Source organism: Salvelinus namaycush, chromosome 37, assembly GCF_016432855.1.
Source record: "Salvelinus namaycush isolate Seneca chromosome 37, SaNama_1.0, whole genome shotgun sequence".
Taxonomy (NCBI): domain Eukaryota; kingdom Metazoa; phylum Chordata; class Actinopteri; order Salmoniformes; family Salmonidae; genus Salvelinus; species Salvelinus namaycush.
The window spans coordinates 1,563,445-1,583,506 of record NC_052343.1 but is presented as its reverse complement, the minus strand read 5'-3'; the positions used below and the strand labels follow the sequence as shown (position 1 = coordinate 1,583,506).

The following is a 20,062-nucleotide window of genomic DNA, read 5'->3' as shown; positions in this document are numbered from 1 at the left end:
TGACAAATTTAAAGTATGTGGCATCCATCCAGTGTTGCCAACTAATTTTCAGGAGAAGTTGTTAGAGGCAGGTCGATTTGTTGCTAAAAGTTGCTAAATGATGTTGTGATGTCATTGCACGATGACGTCATTACGTAATCACGTTACTCAAATTGACTGGCCATCTCGGTGAAAAATATGATTTGACATTTGTTAGTTTAGATTTGTTTGTTTATTATCATATTTTTTTATTTGTAAAAGTAATATAAACACAACACATTTTATATGATCACATATTTTTTTAAACACAACACATTGAATTATTGAACAATTACATTTTATTTTATTTTTAACTAGTAGACCTACACATTCTGAACAAATATAATTTTAAGCAGTGTATTGGTAGTTAGTTAACATGCTACCTAACTGATCAACAGTTATAGGTACAAGCTAATAACAAGGTATATATGCTATCTTATTGAACAAGCAACTTAACTCAAATAATGATGTGTGCGCTAGGCATCTCTCTCCAGCTCTCTCCAAGTTGCTGTGCTGCTTGGCTTGCTATCTGATCAATGGTTTCCTCCAGATATTGCCACTGTTCTCGCACACACTGCAGTACACACTGCCACCATCAGCTGTGTGTCTCCGCCAGTATCAGAAAGTACTGTAAATATGATGAATCATAGATTGGCAAGGAAATCCTCTTCATCTTCACTGTCCAACTGCATTGTCACGGAGCTGGAACCAGCAGTAGAGTATGGAGTGGCCCTAAAGCTGTATGCTGCTGTGGTGCCAAACTGCTGCAGAACTAAACTTTAGTTTATGCTGGTAACAGGTATCACCAGCCAGCTTCAGTCCATACCGCACCAGGAGTATGGGAGTTGAGAGTGTGCAGTGACATTCTATTTCTTAACTTTGACTTGACCACACTCACTTGGCTGAACAGCCGTTCAACCTCCGCATTCGAGTGTTGCAAGGAGAGGGCATCGAGTGTAGCTTTGCACAGTTCTTCAAATGGACTTGAGCCGGAAGAGTCTGTGTAGTTATTGACTTCACTCCAAAACTCGACTGTATTTTCAGTTGAGTCCCACCTAAACAGATGGATGTTTCTCCATTGGGAAACAATTTGATCAATTGTTTGGGGCTGGTATCCCAGCAGCTCAGCTACTTTAATAATTTCAGTGGTGCCTTTATTGTGCTTTAGCGTTTCCTTAACACTGAACAAGGCCATGTTTCGCAATGCTTCAAGGTTGTCTGGGAGCCTTGCTTGCAGCTCCTTGCTTAAAGCAACAATGTAGTTGTAGTTTAAATGTAGTTGATGCACTGTCTCCGAATGGCCTTTTTGTCCTCTGGCGCAAGACTGAGTTGGTACACCGTGCTCTCGAAAAGGTACCCAAGGTATGGTGATTGACTGAGATGTCCATCAATGGCATCCTTCAGGACATCAATTTTTGCCATAGGGTTGACTACTCTGCTGCAAATTGATGTTAAGAGGTGTACCAGATTGTCCAAAAGCTAGACAGGATCTGTTTGCTCTCCCTCAAATGACTTCACTGCAACTTGTACATCGGACAGGATTGATTTCAAGAATGTCAGGTAGACATAGTTGGTCTTGTCCATGTACATGGCGTGGAGCACATGCGCCATGAAGCAACGCTCAATGGCCTTGGTCAACTCAAAGTGGAGTTTCAGTTCTTCCCACTGGCTCAATATACGAGTTCCCGCAGGCTCAATGGATAGCCAACGAGTGCGTACAAAGCATACACTGCTTTGTACACCTCGTGCCATTTTGGGGAAATCGAAAACCAGTTGCAGGTTTCCCTGATTACGTACTCAACACTCCTAGGGATGGTTTCTTTGGATGCTGCACTGACAGCCAATTGTAAAGAATGGCACACACAGCGGATGAGTACCAAATTGGGAAATGCACATTCTTCCTTTAAAATCTTGTCCACCCCGTTGTGCACCTCAGTCATCACAGACACATTATCAGTGCCAATACCCTGAAGATTCTCTTTTTTAAGGTTACACTTCTCAAGAAACTCAACTACCGCCTTTGCTATTCTCATCCAAAAGGAGACTGAACTTCTCACCCCCCCACATCTGATGTTACTCTTTTGAGAAAATAAGGTGCCAGTACCCCCCTAATCATTTCTGTGCACTTGGTGCGGTGCATTTGGAAGTTTGTTGCTGCCACAGAATCTGAAGAGGCAGCTTTGCAAGCCATACCTAAATGGTCGCATGCTAGCAGCGAACAATGCTCCGCAATGGCCATTGCCATAGTAGCTTCTGCTCTTTTGCAGTTATCCACTTTCTTAACCAACTGTGGTAATGTAGACTGCGTTGTGGGGTTGTACGGTTTTGATTTATTTATATGCTTTGCTGTAAAAACAATGTTTTTTTGATGTTGTAACATCCTGACCAGAGTTCTTATGTGTTTTGCTTGTTTAGTGTTGGTCAGGACGTGAGCTGGGTGGGAATTCTATGTTGTGTGTCTAGTTCGTCTGTTTCTATGTTCAGCCTGATATGGTTCTCAATCAGAGACAGCTGTCAATCGTTGTCCCTGATTGAGAATCATATATAGGTGGCTTGTTTTGTGTTGGGGATTGTGGGTGGTTGTTTCCTGTCTCTGTGTTTGTGTTCTGCACCAGATAGGACTGTGACGGTATGTTCTTTTGTATAGTGTTTTTGTTTTGTCTAATTAAATTCATTATGTCAAATTACCACGCTGCACATTGGTCCTCTGATCCTTCTCGCCTCTCCTCGTCTGAGGAGGAGGATGAAGTAGACTGCCGTTACAGAACCACCCACCAAACCCGGATCAAGCAGCGTGAGAACGGGCAGCAGCGACAGCAGCAGCGGTACCAGGAGGAATGGTCATGGGAGCAAATATTGAACGGAGAAGGACCCTGGGCTAAGGTTGGAGAATATCGCCGCTCTCGGAAAGAGATGGAGGCAGCTAAAGCCCAGGAGCGGTGGTATGAGGAGGCAGCACGGAAGCGTGGCTGGAAGCCCGTGAAGAAACCCCAAACATTTCTTGGGGGGGGGGGGCTAAAGGGTAGTGTGGCGAAGGTAGGTAGGAAACCTGCACCCACTTCCCATGCTTACCGTGGAGAGCGGGAGTACGGGCAGACACCGTGTTATGCGGAAGAGCGCACGGTGTCTCCTGTACGGGTGCATAGCCCGGTGCGGGTTATTCCACCTCCCCGCACTGGGCGGGCTAGAGTGAGCATTGAGCCAAGTGCCATGAAGCCGGCTCTACATATCTGGCCTCCAGTACGTCTCCTCGGGCCGGTGTACATGGCACCAGCCTTACGCATGGTGTCCCCGGTTCGCCAACACAGCCCAGTGCGGGTTATTCCACCTCCCCGCACTGGACGGGCTACGGGGAGCATGCAACCAGGTAAGGTTGGGCAGGCTCAGTGCTCAAGGGAGCCAGTACGCCTGCACGGTCCGGTATATCCGGCGCTACCTTCCCGCTCCAGCCCAGTACCACCAGTGCCTACACCACGCACCAGGCTTCCAGTGCGTCTCCAGAGCCCTGTTCCTCCTCCACGCACTCTCCCTGTGGTGCGTGTCTCCAGCCCAGTACCTCCAGTTCCGGCACCACGCACCAAGCCTCCTGTGCATCTCCAGAGCCCTGTACGCACTGTTCCTTCTCCCCGCACTCGCCCTGAGGTGCGTGCCCTCAGCCCGGTACCACCAGTGCCGGTACCACGCACCAGGCCTATAGTGCGCATCGAGAGTCCAGTGTGCCCTGTTCCTGCTCCCCGCACTAGCCTTGAGGTGCGTGTCTCCAGTCCGGTACCACCAGTTCCGGCACCACGCACCAGGCCTACTGTGCGCCTCAGCAGGTCAGAGTCGGCCGTCTGCCCAACGCCGCCTGCACTGCTCGTCTGTCCAGCGCCGTCTGAGCTGCCTGCCTGCCCAGCGCCGTCTGAACTGCCTGCACTGCTCGTCTGCTCAACGCCGCCTGCACTGCTCGTCTGTCCAGCGCCGTCTGAGCTGCCTGCCTGCCCAGCGCCGTCTGAACTGCCTGCACTGCTCGTCTGCTCAACGCCGCCTGCACTGCTCGTCTGCCCAGCGCCGTCTGAGCTGCCTGCACTGCCTGCCTGCCCAGCGCCGTCTGAGCTGCCTGCCTGCCCAGCACCATCTGAGCCATCCGTCTGCCCAGCGCCGTCTGAGCCATCCGTCTGCCCAGCGCCATCTGAGCCATCCGTCTGCCCAGCGCCGTCTGAGCCATCCGTCTGCCCAGCGCCATCTGAGCCATCCGTCTGCCCAGCGCCATCTGAGCCATCCGTCTGCCACGAGCCTTCAGAGCCGCCCGTCTGTCCCGAGCCATTAGAGCCGTCCGCCAGTCAGGAGCCGCTAGAGCCGTCCGTCAGTCAGGAGCTGCCAGAACCGCCAGCCAGTCAGGAGCTGCCAGAGCCGCCAGCCAGTCAGGAGCTGCCAGAGCCGCCAGCCAGTCAGGAGCTGCCAGAGCCGCCAGCCAGTCAGGAGCTGCCAGAGCCGCCAGCCAGTCAGGAGCTGCCAGAGCCGCCAGCCAGTCAGGAGCTGCCAGAGCCGCCAGCCAGTCAGGAGCTGCCAGAGCCGCCACCCAGTCAGGAGCTGCCAGAGCCGCCAGCCAGTCAGGAGCTGCCAGAGCCGCCAGCCAGTCAGGAGCTGCCAGAGCCGCCAGCCAGTCAGGAGCTGTCAGAGCCGCCAGCCAGTCAGGAGCTGCCAGAGCTGCCCTCCAGTCATGAGCTGCCCTCCAGTCATGAGCTGCCCTCCAGTCATGAGCTACCTTCCAGTCATGAGCTGCCTTCCAGTCATGAGCTGCCCTACAGTCATGAGCTGCCCTACAGTCATGAGCTGCCCTACAGTCATGAGCTGCCCTACAGTCATGAGCTGCCCTACAGTCTAGAGCTGCCCTACAGTCTAGAGCTGCCCTACAGTCATGAGCTGCCCTACAGTCATGAGCTGCCCTCCAGTCATGAGCTGCCCTCCAGTCATGAGCTGCCCTCCAGTCATGAGCTGCCCTCCAGTCATGAGCTGCCCTCCAGTCATGAGCTGCCCCACAGTCATGAGCTGCCCCACAGTCATGAGCTGCCCCACAGTCATGAGCTGCCCCACAGTCATGAGCTGCCCCTCAGTCATGAGCTGCCACTCAGTCCGGAGCTGCCACTCAGTCCGGAGCTGCCACTCAGTCCGGAGCTGCCACTCAGTCCGGAGCTGCCATTCAGTCCGGAGCTGCCATTCAGTCCGGAGCTGCCATTCGTCCTGAGCTGCCCCTCTTTCCTGAGCTGCCCCTCTGTCCTGAGCTACCTCTCTGTCCTGAGCTACCTCTCTGTCCTGAGCTACCTCTCTGTCCTGAGCTACCTCTCTGTCCTGAGCTACCTCCTAAATCATGTGGGGGCCTTGGGGAGGATTCTTAGGTCAAGGTCGTGGGCGAGGGTCGCCACTCAAAGGACGCTAAGGAGGGGGACAAAGACAGTGGTGGAGTGGTGTCCTCGTCCACCGCCGGAGCCGCCACCGCGGACAGATGCCCACCCAGACCCTCCCCTGGAGTTTTAGGGGTGCGTCCGGAGTCCGCACCTCAGGAGGGGGGTACTGTCATGTCCTGACCATAGTTCTTGTGTGTTTTGCTTGTTTAGTGTTGGTCAGGACGTGAGCTGGGTGGGAATTCTATGTTGTGTGTCTAGTTCGTCTGTTTCTATGTTCAGCCTGATATGGTTCTCAATCAGAGACAGCTGTCAATCATTGTCCCTGATTGAGAATCATATATAGGTGGCTTGTTTTGTGTTGGGGATTGTGGGTGGTTGTTTCCTGTCTCTGTGTTTGTGTTCTGCACCAGATAGGACTGTGACGGTATGTTCTTTTGTTATTTTGTATAGTGTTTTTGTTTTGTCTAATTAAATTCATTATGTCAAATTACCACGCTGCACATTGGTCCTCTGATCCTTCTCGCCTCTCCTCGTCTGAGGAGGAGGATGAAGTAGACTGCCGTTACAGATGTCATACATTTTTGCAAGCATATCTGATTTGCAGTACGCACAGTATGCCCAACAATCATCCCCAATTACTGGCTTCAGCCACCCTTTAAATTCAGGGTACAGACTCCGACTCGTTTCTGTACTTCTGGCTGTACAATTTTGATTGAGACATGTTAATTGATGTTGTAAGTTATGTTCAAGATTTGCACCCACCATGCGTCATGTCCGCAATGGTCATGTGAGGTGAAATGTGTATATTTTGGGATGTGAACACTGTGTTTGACCAGACGAAGATCCATTTCGGGTCAAAACGTTGTCAATAAGTGGTGAATTGGGAGCTTTAACTTGTTCTATACTAGTATTCTTTATTAGCCCAGCACCTATGTTTTTAAGGATGTGCATATGACCACAAACTTTCCTTTCTAAACATAGCAATGTGAATGCAAAGAGGACTTGGTCCACAAAATAGTTGATGTGAACTGGCAAAAGAGTTGAGTCCTCATTCAAAGGAAAGGGCAATGTGAATACAAATAGAACTGAGTTATTTTGCTCTTTTTTTACCCCAGAGTTCACTCTAAAGAGGACTGAGATCGGTTCTTTTAAAGAGAACTATATGTGAAAACACCCTTAAATAGCTGAGCAGTATACCAATGTGTTATACCCTCTAAAGTGCTGGGAAAGTGGTGAAAATGTCAGTTTGTAAAAGTTGAGACAAAAAGTAGTTGTGGTGACTAAGCTGTCTTTTTTATTGGTAGCAGATAATTATGTTCTGATTCCTGATTTGAATAGCAGATAAGTAGACCAATATGTCACACCCTAAGTTTTTGTCTAAAGTTCTGTGACAGTTGTAAAAATGTCAATTGTTTGGAAGTAGAGTTTAGATTTCATATGCTTTCTGTTTAACTTGTTGGGAAAGTGTTCAGTGTAGCATATTTTTGTCAAAAGTTGTGTTGTTCACAGTGAATGGTATGTTGGAAGTCTGGGAGTTGATTATATCACAACAGGACCTTTAGAATGTTGAAGGAATCCCATGAAAATGAATGAAGATGGACAAAAAAGGACAAAAAGCTTAATAGTTATAAAAGTATAAAAGATCAAAAAGTTGTACACACACACACACACACACACACACACACACAGGTCCTGACCGGTCTGCACATTTTAAAGTTTGAATGAGGTGTTTAGCTTAAAGCTGCAATATGTAACTTTTTGGATGACCCAATTTACATAGAAATATCAATTATAGATGTCATTCTCATTGACAGCAAGTCTAAGAAGCGATAGTAGATATGTTCTATGTGCGCTATTTCTATGATTAGTGTGATTAAGTTTAATTTTTGCATCTTTTGCTTTTGGTTTTATACACCAGCTTCAAATACCTGAAAATGCAATATTTTTGATTATGTTAAATATATTTCACAGCGGTTTAGATGATACAATGATTTTCTACACTATACATAAACTGAGATTAGGTAAACGTCGTTTTCCAGGTAGTAATTATAAGAAGTATGACGAATATTTAAAGTGCGGACTTTGCTTCACAAGTCCCATCTATTTAAAATGTCCTAGCAAGCCAGGCCAATGGGAGACGAGGAAAGGGGGCGGGATCCTTTTGACGTCTCGTGCGGCGGCGCTGAGTGTTTGCTTAGCGCGAGATTGTGTTTTTGTTGTTCTAATCAGCTGAATGTGGCTTCGTAGTTCCAGTTTGACAAGGCGTAGGGAAAGCCCCCCCAGTTTGTTTAGTGCCAGATCTGCACTGCACACACCGCGACACAGCTGAGGAAATGCGGACTTCTGGCCCTTTCGCTACAGTACCCACACCGTAGCAAGCTGGTAAGTAGTGCTAAACGGTGTAACTTCACGCTATGTATTTTAGTCTTTCGAATGACCGGGTTCATGAATAATTTGATGCCATTATGTTCAAGCTCTATGAAATAAGAAGAAATATGGCAGTTGTAGGCTAATGCTGTGAAGTGGAGGACTTTGACACTCTATTTTTCCAATATTTGAGCTGCTCAAGATTCAAGTTGCCTAATCTCAGTGTGAAGTGGACAGTATTACATTGCTACTGTAACGGTATTGGAACTGTAGTACATGCCGTGAATTGAATTGCACTTCCTGACTGTCAAATCACAGAGTTTCTAAACCCAGAGTCACAACATCGCAAGACTTTCGGGAACGCTTGCGAAACAGACCAACAGACCAGTTCCAGGTTTGGTGTTTGACAACTCAATGAGAGTAATTCTTCCTTAGTTAATGTTCTCGAAATGTAAAGGTACAACCTTGATTCGAGCCAATCTCTTAAATAGTTGAACACTCCAGCCTCTTGAAGGTGACAAACTAACGTTTTCATTTAATTCAGAAACAACTTCATATCGAAGGAGGGCCTTTATCTGACGGCCTGCACATGCGTAGTTTGGTGCGAGACGACCGTTAGACCATTTACGTGTTTCTGCGCATGAGTTTCGCGAGCTAACATCGCCATGACATCGCCAAGTGTGATCGTGGATCTCTACTGAACAAGCAGTTTCTGCCTATCTTCATACTGTACTGTCTTTGATCAAATTCTGAATATGTTATGTTATTATTGATAGGAATGTTGAATGTGTTGTATTTTGACATAGGATAAAATAAGAATATGCTATATATTTGACATGCGCGCAACTGTCCGTTGAAAACAGACCGTTTTTTTGTAATATAGCCTAATATCGTGCATTTCTAGTATCAATTGTGTGCGTAAAATAAATGTACATTTATTTGTGTTTTTTTGGTTACATTCTTGTGCATTCGGGAAAAAGAAGGGTGGCAAAAAATCGTTCGGCCTACCTGCCTTCATTCACCAACGTCAAGTCTGACCATTTATATGAATTAATGTGCTAACTTGCTCAACATAGTCTTGATGATTGCAGTTGATCATGTTATACAGTGAATAATAGCTTAGAATAGTCTACATAGGCCTACATCTGCCAAGATGCGAGTTCTAGAAATATCATCTTGCAATGTGAAAGCAAAGAATGCATTCAACCAGTTTTGGCTTACCTATATGCCAGTCATCTGTTGATGATGAATTCTGGAGAGCGCCCACTGCCCAGAATGAAATTACTTATAGCCTAGCGATGGGCTGCTTTGTTGGGAAACTTGAGTCGGTGCACTGTAGTGGGTCGCCTGGCTGAAAACCCACATTACAATAATGCTGATCGTATGAGATCTCCTTCTTATACTGGTGATATGACATTTTCTGTGCATTGGTCATAGGACATGGTCAATAAATTTTTGTTATTGTCTGCGTTTGGTGCGATGCGTTCGTGGTTCCTTTTTACGCACGCTAAAAGGTACTGCCATCAGGGGCATTTTAGGACAAACAGTTAGACTATACTGTAGGCCTACATGACATGCCCATGATATAAAAAATATATTTTTAATGAAATCCTGAAGCGTTTGCTTTGCATCTATTCCTTATTTCCTTTATATTTTCTATTACCTCATATATTAATGGGTCATTACTTATTAGTGTGTGTAATTTTAAAATCTGCATACATTTCTTTCATTTTTTTTATACTGTCCTTCATTCAGAGAGAAGTATCTCGCTCTTTTGGAAGTTTAGAATTTTCACTGTGCACATTCCTAATAATCTCATTAACAACCCATCAGTGTTTCATTACAAATAAATCTACCCATTTCAATCATCTGTTGCCTCCGTCTTTATTATTTTCCATGTACAAGTTTCATTACAGCTTAAGTGTAATACTGACTAGCACCACCAAGACATTTTCTGACAGAATGTGTCCAAGATGCTCGCTGATCGCCCTCTGCAATTGGTTGATTGGTTGGTCGCTTCATTTTGTTGTTCGATTTGATTTATAATTGATTTCTGCCTCCTCTCCTAACAGCTAAGTAGAGGAGGTCACGTCAATATATTATTTCACTTACAATGTGTACTGCATTGAAACATAAACATTTTGTTTATATTTGTCCTATTTTAAAACAAACATCGTGTTCCTCTAGTAACTAAAATTGTATTGGTCGCATACACATACTGTATTTAGTAGATGTTATTGCGGGTGTAGCGAAATGCTTGTGTTCCTAGCTCCAACAGTGCAGTAATATCTAAGACACACACACAAAAGTAAAATAATGGAATTTAGAAATATTAGGAGGAGCTGTGTGTGTGTGTGTGTATAGTGCATTCGGAAAGTATTCAGACCCTGTGAATTGTAATGTATGTAAAAAAAATCCTCATCAATCTACACACATTACACCATAATGACAAAGCAAAAACAGGTATTTAGAAATTGTTGCAAATGTATACAATTAAAAAAATGGATAATTTTACATAAGTATTCAGACCTTTTACTCAGTACTTTGTCTTGGGTATGATGCTACAAGCTTGGCACACCTTTATTTGGGGAGTTTCTCACATTCTTCTTTGCAAATCCTCTCAGGCTCTATCAGGATGGATGGGGAGTGTTGCTGCACAGCTATTATAAGGTCTCTCCAGAGATGTTCAATCGGGTTCAATTCCGGGCTCTGGCTGGGCCACTCAAGGACATTCAGAAACTTGTCCCGAATTCACTCCTGCGTTATCTTGGTTGTGTGCTTAGGCTCGTTGTCCTGCTGAAAGGTGAACCTTTGCCCCAGTCTGAGGCCCTGAGCACTCTGGAGCAGGTTTTCATCACGGATCTCTCTGTACTTTGCTCCGTTCATCTTTCCCTCAATCCTGCCTCTGAAAAACATCCCCACAGCATGATGCTGCCACCACCGTGCTTCACCGTAGGGAAGGTGCCAGGTTTCCGCCAGACATGAATCTTGGCATTCAGGCCAAGGAGTTCAATCTTGGTTTCATCAGACCAGAGAATCTTGTTTCTCATGGTCTGAGAGTCCTTTTGGTGCCTTTAGGCAACTCCAAGTGTGCTGTCATGTTCCTTTTACTGAGGAGTGGCTTCCGTCTGGCCACTCTACTATAAATGCCTGATTGGTGGAGTGCGGCAGAAATGGTTGTCCTTCTGGAAGGTTCTCCCATCTCCACAGAGGAACTCTGGAGCTCTGTCCGAGTGACCATCGGGTTCTTGGTCAACCCCCTGACCAAGGCCCTTCTCTCCTGATTGCTCAGTTTGGTTGGGCGGCCAACTCTAAGAAGAGTCTTGGTGGTTCCAAACTTCCTCCATTTTAAGAATGATGGAGTCCACTGTGTTCTTAGGGAACTTCAATGCTACAGAAATGTTTTTGTACCCTTCCCCAGATCTGTGCCTCGACACAGTCCTGTCTCGGAGCTTTACGGACAATTCCTTTGACCTCATTACTTGGTTTTTGCTCTGACATGCACTGTCAACTGTGGGACCTTATACTGTAGACAGGTGTGTGCCTTTCCAAATCATGTCCGATCAATTGAATTTACTACAGGTGGACTCCAATCAAGTTGTGGAAACATCTTATACATGATCACTGGAAACAGGATGCACCTGAGCTCAATTTTGAGTCTCATAGCAAAGGGTCTGAATACTTATTTAAATAAGGTATCTGTTTTTTATGTTAAATAAATTTGCCCAAAAAAATCTAAACCTGTTTTCGCTTTGTCATTATTGGATATTGTGTGTAGATTGAGGGGGACATTTTAATTTAATCCATTTTAGAATAAGGCTATAACATAGAAAAATGTGGAAAAAGTCAAGGGGTCTGAGTACCGAGTTGCACTGCAGTAGCGTTCACTTCAACTGAGCCCAACTGAGCCGCGGGATCCAAAATCCCAAACTATATGAAATCAAACTTTACAAAGAAACACTGTCAGAAATGTACTAAAACAATATACCGAGGTCTCTCGCTCAGATGACATAATTGCTTTTAATCTCTCTTGGGTAGGGGGAAGTATTTTCACGTCCGGATGAAAAGCGTGCCCAGAGTAACTGCCTACTACTCAGGCCCAGATGCTAGGATATGCATATTATTAGTGGATTTGGATAGAAAACACTCTGAAGTTTCTAAAACTGTTTGAATGATGTCTGTGAGTATACCAGAACTCATATGGCAGGCAAAAACCTGAGAGAAAATCCAACCAGGAAGTGGGAAATCTGAGGTTTGTAGTTTTTCAACTCTTTGCTTATCCAAGATACAGTGGAAATGGGGTCATATTGCACTTCCTAAGGCTTCCACTAGATGTCAACACGCTACTGTCCCACATACCCTAGAGCGGTAATGCTCACAATACTAGCTAGCAGTAGCTAGCAGCAGTAGGATAAAATATGTGTATCTGAAGAATACTTAGGATAATGGCTGTCGATTTTATGAGCTCTTAACCAACTGGGCTATTTTTTTTATTTTTTATTTTATTTGTAACTTCTTGTATACCACACTATCTACCTAGAGTTTTCATCTGTATTTTTCGTAGCTGTCTACATACCACCACAGACCGATGATGGCACTAAGACCGCACTCAATGAGCTGTATACGGTCATAAGCAAACAGGAAAACACCCATCCAGAGGTGGCCAGGGACTTTAATGCAGGGAAACTTAAATCCGTTTGACCTAATTTCTACCAGCATGTTAAATGTGCAACCAGAGGGAAAATAACCATCTTTACTACATATACAGAGACGCGTACAAAGGTCTCCCTCGCTCTCCATTTGGCAAATCTGACCATAATTCTATCGTCAAATTAAAGCAGGAAGCACCAGTGACTCTGTAAATAAATAAAAAAGTGGTCAGATGAAGCAGATACTAAGCTACAGGACTGTTTTGCTAGCACAGACTGGAATATGTTCTGGGATTCTTCCGATGGCATTGAGGAGTACACCACATCAGTCTCTGGCTTCATCAGTAAGTGCATCGGTGACTTCGTACCCACAGTGACTACGTACATAACCCAAACAGAAGCCATGGATTACAGGCAACATCTGAGCTAAATGCTAGAGCTGAAGCTTTCAAGGACCGGGACTCTAACCCAGAAGCTTATAAGAAATCCTGCTATGCCCTCCGACGAACCACCATACCGTGGAAAGCGTGAATACAGGACTAAGATCAATTTGTACTACACCGGCTCTGACGCTCGTCGGATGTGGCAGGGCTTGCAAACTATTACAGACTACAAACGGAAGCACCGCCGCGAGCTGCCCAGTGACACAAGCCTACTAGACGGGCTAAATTACTTCTAAGCTCGCTTCGAGGCAACTAACACTGGTACATGCATGAGTGCATCAGCTGTTCCGGATGACTGTGATCACGCTCTCCGCAGGCGTTGAGAGTAAGACCTTTTTAAACAGGTCACCATTCACAAGGCCACAGTGCCAGACGGATTACCAGGACGTGTACTCCAAGCATGCGCTGATCAACTGGCAAGTGTCTTCACTGACATTTTCAACCTCTCCCTGTCTGAGTCTGTAATACCAACATGTTTCAAGCAGACCACCATAGTCCCTGTGCCCAATAAGACTAAGGCAACCTGCCTAAATGACTACAGACCCGTAACATTCACGTCTGTAGCCATGAAGTGCTTTGAAAGGCTGATCATGGCTCACAACACCATTATCCCAGAAACTCTAGACCCACTCCAATTTTATACCGGCCCAACATTCACAGATGATGGAATCTCTATTGCACTTCACACTGCCCTTTCACACCTGGACAAAAGGAACACCTATGTGAGAATGCTATTCACTGACTACAGCTCAGCGTTCAACACCATAGTGCTCTCAAAAGCTCATCAATAAGCTAAGGTCCCTGGGACTAAACACCTCCCTCTGCAACTGGATCCTGGAATTCCTGACGTGCCGCCCCGAGGTGGTAAGAGTAGCTAACAACACATTCGCCACGCTGATCATCGACATGGGACCCCTCGCGTGCGTGCTCAGTCCCCTCCTGTAATCCCTGTTCACTCATGACTGCACAGCCAGGCACGACTCCAACACCATTAAGTTTGTCGATGACACAACAGTGGTAGGCCTGATCACCGACAACAATGAGACAGCTTATAGGGAGGAGGTCAGAGACCTGACCGTGTGCTGCAAGGACAACAACCTCTCCCTCAACGTGATCAAGACAAAGGAGATGATTGTGGACTACAGGAATAGGAGGACCAAGCACGCCCCCATTCTCATAGATGGGGCTGTAGTGGAGCAGGTTGAGCGCTTCAAGTTCCTTGCCGTCCACCTCACCAACAAACTAGAATGGACCAAACACACCAAGACAGTTGTAAATAGGCCACGACATAGCCTATTCCCCCTGAGGAGACTGAAAAGATTTGGCATGGAGCCTCAGATCCTCAAAAAGTTCTACAGCTGTACCATTGAGCGCATCCTGATGGGTTGCATCACTGCTTGGTATGGCAACTGCTCGGCCTCCGACCACAAGGCACTACAGAGGGTAGTGCTTACGGCCCAGTACATCACTGCGGCCAAGCTTCCTGCCATCCAGGTCCTCTATACCAGGCGGTGTCAGAGGAAGGAACAAATTCGGAGTCCAGCCACCCTAGTCATAGACTGTTCTCTCTATCGCATAGCAACTGGTACCGAAGCGCCAAGTCTAGGTCCAAGAGGCTTCTAAACAGCTTCTACCCCCAAGCCGTAAGACTCCTGAACATCTAGACTGCTCTCTGTTATCTATGCATAGTCACTTTTTAATAACTCTACCTACATGTACATATTACCTCAATTACCTCGACTAACCGGTGCCCCCGCACATTGACTCTGTACAGGTACCCCCTGTACATAGCCTCTCTTTTGTTATTTTACTGCTGCTCTTTAATAATAATAAATTAATAATTAATTATTTGTTACTTTTATGTCTTTTTTGTTGCTATTTTTCTTAACTGCTTTGTTGGTTAAGGGCTTGTAAGTAAGCATTTCACTGTAAGGTCTACACCGGTTGTATTCGGCGCATGTGACATAAGATTTGATAAACTATACGCAACAGCCGTGATGCAACATTCAAGAAGACACTCATTGTTTGACATGTGTTGATGTTGGTCGCATACACATACTGTATTTAGCAGTTTGGGCTCCCGAGTGGCGCACCAGTCTAAGGCAATGTGTCTCAGTGCTAGAGGCGTCAGTACAGGCCCTGGTTCGATTCCAGGCGGTATCAAAACCGGCTTTGATTGGGAGTCCCATAGGGCGGCGCACAATTGGCCCAGTGTCGTCCAGGTTAGGGCTTGGCCGGGGTAGTCCGTCATTGTAAATAAGAATTTGTTTTTAACTGATTTGCTTAGCTAAACATATATATATATATATATATATATGATGGACATGTGAGCCTTTTGTAGTGAAAGTGGAAATAATTGATCTGACAGGATCAGGCAACACCACTTGTTGGATATCTGGCCTTGGTCTCATTTTAAGAGAGGCAGTGCTGAGTCAGACATGGGCCTTACAGCCCTGAACTAACTGGGCAGATTAAGAACATACATCACTCCACATAACTAGTGACTATACACTAGCTGTTTTAATTTAGCTCTCCCTCAGCACATGCCACCTATGAACCTTCTCTGGCCTGTCTTAACAGTTGGCTGCCTGCAATCACTGCTGGATTGTGGCGGTTTTGCTTTGCTGAAAAAGAACACGCAGGGGTTATCCCAAGGACATGCTTGGAAAAGCAGGCAAAATAAAATATAGGTGGATTTATGACTATTTAATTGCACCCCGGGTAAGGTGGCACTTGGCTGGTAATACCAGTTTAAGCCATTGAACAGAGGAAGATAGAAAATACACTCTTAAAGGGATAGTTCTGGATTTTGGCAATGAAACCCCTTTTCTACTTCCTCAGAGTCCGATTAACTCGTGGATGGATACCTTTATGTATCTGTGTCCAGTATGATGGAAGTTAGAGGTAGTTTTGCGAGCCAATGGCGATAATGCAAGTTAGAAACTTCCTTCATACTGAATGCAGAGACATACAAATGGCATCCATGAGTTAATCTGACTCTGGGGAGGTAGATAAAGAGCCTCATTGCCAAAATCCCAAGAAGAATTTAGTGGTTAAGTTTCCAACCTTCCATGATAAGGCAGCCAGTTTTCTTAAGAGAAATTATCTGGTTATGATATCCTTGCCATGCCCTGATCAAGGTTGCCTATACTGCACCAACACCACACCATCTCTAAACTTCATAGAGAAAACAGTTGAAACCTCTAGGGGCCAGTTTCCCTGATAAGGATTAAGCCTAGTTCTGAACTAAAAAGCATGGTCAATGGCCCCTAGTCTACAGGCCTAGATCCAGGCCTTGCTACACAGTCTTTCCTCAGCTCTGGGGCTGCAGTGAAGTACAGTCATGCTCTCGTGCTGAGGGGGATCAGTGTAGAGAGGCCAATATGAAATTATTTCCTCAGAGTGGTGTTTGAGCCACTTGTTGTGCTGGCGGGGGACAGCAGCGCTAGCTCAGCATGGAGCCTGGGGAGGTTTTGGGTTTGTTTCTTCAGGAAGGTCAATTGTTTGAAGTCATTGTAAAGTAAACCACTTGATCATTTAAACCATTTAGTGCTTACTCCGATAAGCACTAAATGGTTGTGGTGAAAATGGTCAAAACGTATAGGTTGAGTTTTTATTTTTATAAGTTGGCAGAAGCGGGAGGGATACTGGCTTGTTGTGTAACCTTTATTTAACTCGACTTGTTAAGTATGATTACTTTGATATAAAACTTAAACTGAATGTTATATGAGAACCTCTCATAACTTTACCAGTGGGTGATATTCATAGGGGTGAATGCTAAATATACTAGCTATTCAAGATTTTGCCATTCACTGTTTGATAGGAATTTGAATAGTCCCAATATATCAGCATGCAGGCTGTGCAACACATAGGTACAGGTATTGTGTGGGTGGGTGGGTTGCGGCGTGCATGGGTGTGTGCGTGCATCATGTCTGTTCCCTGTAGTTCTCGTGTCCCTGGCTCACACAGTGCTTCAGTTGGGTGACAGCGATTTTCTGCCAATTAACACAGAACCTCTCTTTCAAACACACACACACACACACACACACACACCTTGCGTCCACCTCCCCCTCCTCATCTCTCATACACCGAATCAGCGAAGCAGTTGACATGCCGATTTTAAATGCTGTCTGTCCTCTTTTTACTGTGTAGCTTGTGTTTATGTCCGTGTCTGAGTAACTGTGACCATGACTCTGTGGCTGCTATTGTAGTTGTACATTTCCCTTGCTTTGGCCTGCCAGTGTTCATTAAAAACACACACACACACACACAGTGTTTATTCCCAGAGACTGGTCCTAGGGACAGATGTAAACAGGCGGACACAACCTTTTCATGTCCCCGCTGCTGGTCATTAATCCTGTTCTCTGAAACACAAGGGAATAATAGAACCACTGTGTCCCTCAGAGAAGAGGGAGCCAGGAACAAGGCCCTGGACACACACATTTTTGTGGGGGGGGGGGGGCTGAAAACAAGGGACCTGGAGCACTGTTCAGGAAGCCAACTGGCCCACTAGCCTGATTTATTTCAGTAAGGTCATTAATTAATTATAACTTATCCTTTGCAGTATAGGTAAATCTGGGTCTTCCTTCTCTATGGTGGTCCTCATGAGAGCAAGTTTTTTTGCCAATTTTTAACCTCACACTTGTTGTTTGTGTACATGGATTTTATAATGTTTGTTTTTATTTCCTTCAACACCACTTTCCATACATTTGTATAGCAGGCCCTCATGCCAAATTGAGTCTCAAGCTTTAAAAAAAAATCAACACAGCATGAGAAGACTTTGCCTTTGTTTTGGTTTGTTTGTTTGTCAATTATGGTGTGCAGGGTGAATATGTTGTCTTTTGGTAATTTGGTAAAAAGCGTATTTGACATTTGCTCAGGTTTCTACACGGTAGTTGTTATGGTCACATTTGTCTCCATTTTTGTGGATTGGGGTGATCAGTCCTGGGTTCCAAATATTGGGGAATATGCCAGAGCTGAGGATGCTGTTGAAGTAAAGCCAATTGGAATTTGTGGTCTGTATATTTTATCATTTAATTTAGGATACCATCAACCCCACAGGCCTTTTTGGGATGGGGGTTTTGTATTTTGTCCTGTAGTTCATTACATGTAGTTGGATAATCCAGTGGGTTCTGGAAGTCTTTAATAGTTGATTCTAAGGTTTGTATTTGATCATGTATATATTTTTGCTGTTTGTTCTTTGTTATAGAGCCAAAAAGATTGGAGAAGTGGTTTATCCATATATCTCTGTTTTGGTTAGATAGCTCTTCATGTTTGTTTAGTTTTACAATTTTCCGAGAAGTGGTTCGATTCTATGGATTCTTCAATTACATTGAGATTATTTCTGATGTGCTGTACCTTCTTTTTCCGTGGTGTATTTCTGTGTTATAGTGATGGCGTAGGCTCAGATTTTCTGGGTCTCTGTTTTTGGTTGGATAGGTTTCTCAATTTCTTTCATAGGTTTTTGCATTATTCATCAAACCATTTGTCATTGTTAATTTTCTTACGTTGTCTGCTTGACAGTTGTAGATTTGCTAGGGAAGCTGAGGTCAAATATACTGTTTAGGTTTCCTACTGCCAAGTCTACACCTTCACTATTACAGTGAAACGTATTGTCTAGAAGGGATTGAATTTGTTGTTGCCTAATTGTTTTTTGGTAGATTTCCACACTACTTCCACCTATAGCATTTCTTAAAATGATTCAGTTCCTTTGGCTTTGATGCCTTATGATTGACCATAGCTCTGTTCAAGTAGTGTGATGTTTGCTGTGATCTGATACGGGTGTCAGTGGACTGACTGTGAATGCCCTAAGAGACTCTGGGTTGAGGTCAGTGATAAAGTAGCTCATATCTTGGCAGTGGTACTGTAGACTAAAGGTGTACCTACAATAGGAGTCCCCTCAAAGCCTACCATTGAGTATGTACATAATGCCATGACGTTGCCCTGTTGGGTGAGGTTTATGACCCCCTCCCCCCCACAATAAATACCATGGTAACATCAAATGTTTTGGGAATGGAACAATATTTACCTTTCTCAACCAGTTGAAAGTGTCCGTTGGTACTTAAAGAATATGATGTCAGATCAGTTTGTTTCTGGGACATTATATCTGATGATAGGATGACATAAATTGTATCTTGGAAAGTCTACATGTTCTAATTATCAGATTCACATGGAATTGTTGTGCAATTTAAATGTTTAAATATGAAACTATTTGTGAAAAGATTAAATGTAATTTTAGCCTCCTAAATAAGATAATTGTTTCGTAGTAAAACGTAGGCCTACTCAGTGGCCATGCCCAAGTGAACAGACCATTGGTTGAGAACTATAAAACATGCCCTTCTCTCCCCCAGTACAAAGCCCGTTGACGGTAGTCAATCTCCGTTCCCAACGACGTGAGGACTGGTGTCCATATATTTAAAAGGGCTAATTTCGTCCGACAGAGCTGCAGGAGTTGTGACCCGTTTTTGTTGGTTATGTTGTCGTAGTTGTGTCTAGGGGGCATATGGGGGAGGGAATGCTGTCACCTCCAGGTAGGGGTTTGTCCCCCTGTGTGCTGAGGGTGTCAGGTTCTGGCATTTAGGTTGCTACAGAATAGTAAATGTCCCTGGGCCTGAACATTGTTGATCTCCCCTTCTAGGATGGAGAAGCTGTCATCGTTAAAGTATGGGGATTCTATAGTGGGGATATAGGTAGCATACATGAGGACATTTTTCTCTGAGCTCATTTCCTTATTAATTTCTAGCCAGATGTAAAATGTTCCTGTTTTGACTAATTTAATAGTCTGTTAGGTCTTCTCTATACCAAATGAGCATGCCCCCTGTCTCTTCCCTGTTTCACACCTGGTAGTTTGGTGGATGGTACTACCAGCGCTCTGTAACCTGGAGGGCAACCAGTGGGTCTGTCTCCTTTATACCATGTTTCTTGTAGGATGACAATGTCTGTATTTCCAAGTTCTTTGAAGTCTGGGTTTCTGCTCTTTAGGCCAAAGGCAGATGACCTCAGACCTTGTATATTCCAGGATGAGATGGTAAAAGCTTTGTGTTCCACAGTGTCTAGTGTTATTTTTGTGTGGTTTAGGACCGGACCATTACAGTAGGTGTGAGCAGAGCATGTTGAGCATCTGATACATACCTCTTAGGTCGCAGGATGGGGCTTGGGCGGGTGTAATATTGGGGGCTGGGCCTGTTGCTCTGCTCAC

The 20,062-nt window shown here is 45.0% G+C and overlaps 1 protein-coding gene across 5 annotated transcripts in view; it reads left to right on the top strand.

Moving 5' to 3' along the window:
• Positions 1-7,599: 7,599 nt before the first annotated feature.
• The window catches only part of LOC120030845 (transcription factor HIVEP3), an 85,159-nt gene continuing 72,696 nt past the window's right edge, over positions 7,600-20,062 (top strand). For all 5 annotated transcript variants that reach the window (XM_038976322.1, XM_038976323.1, XM_038976324.1 and 2 more), the window contains exon 1: positions 7,600-7,787. The gene's annotated coding sequence lies outside the window, so the exon portion shown is untranslated. The remainder of the gene's footprint in view (positions 7,788-20,062) is intronic.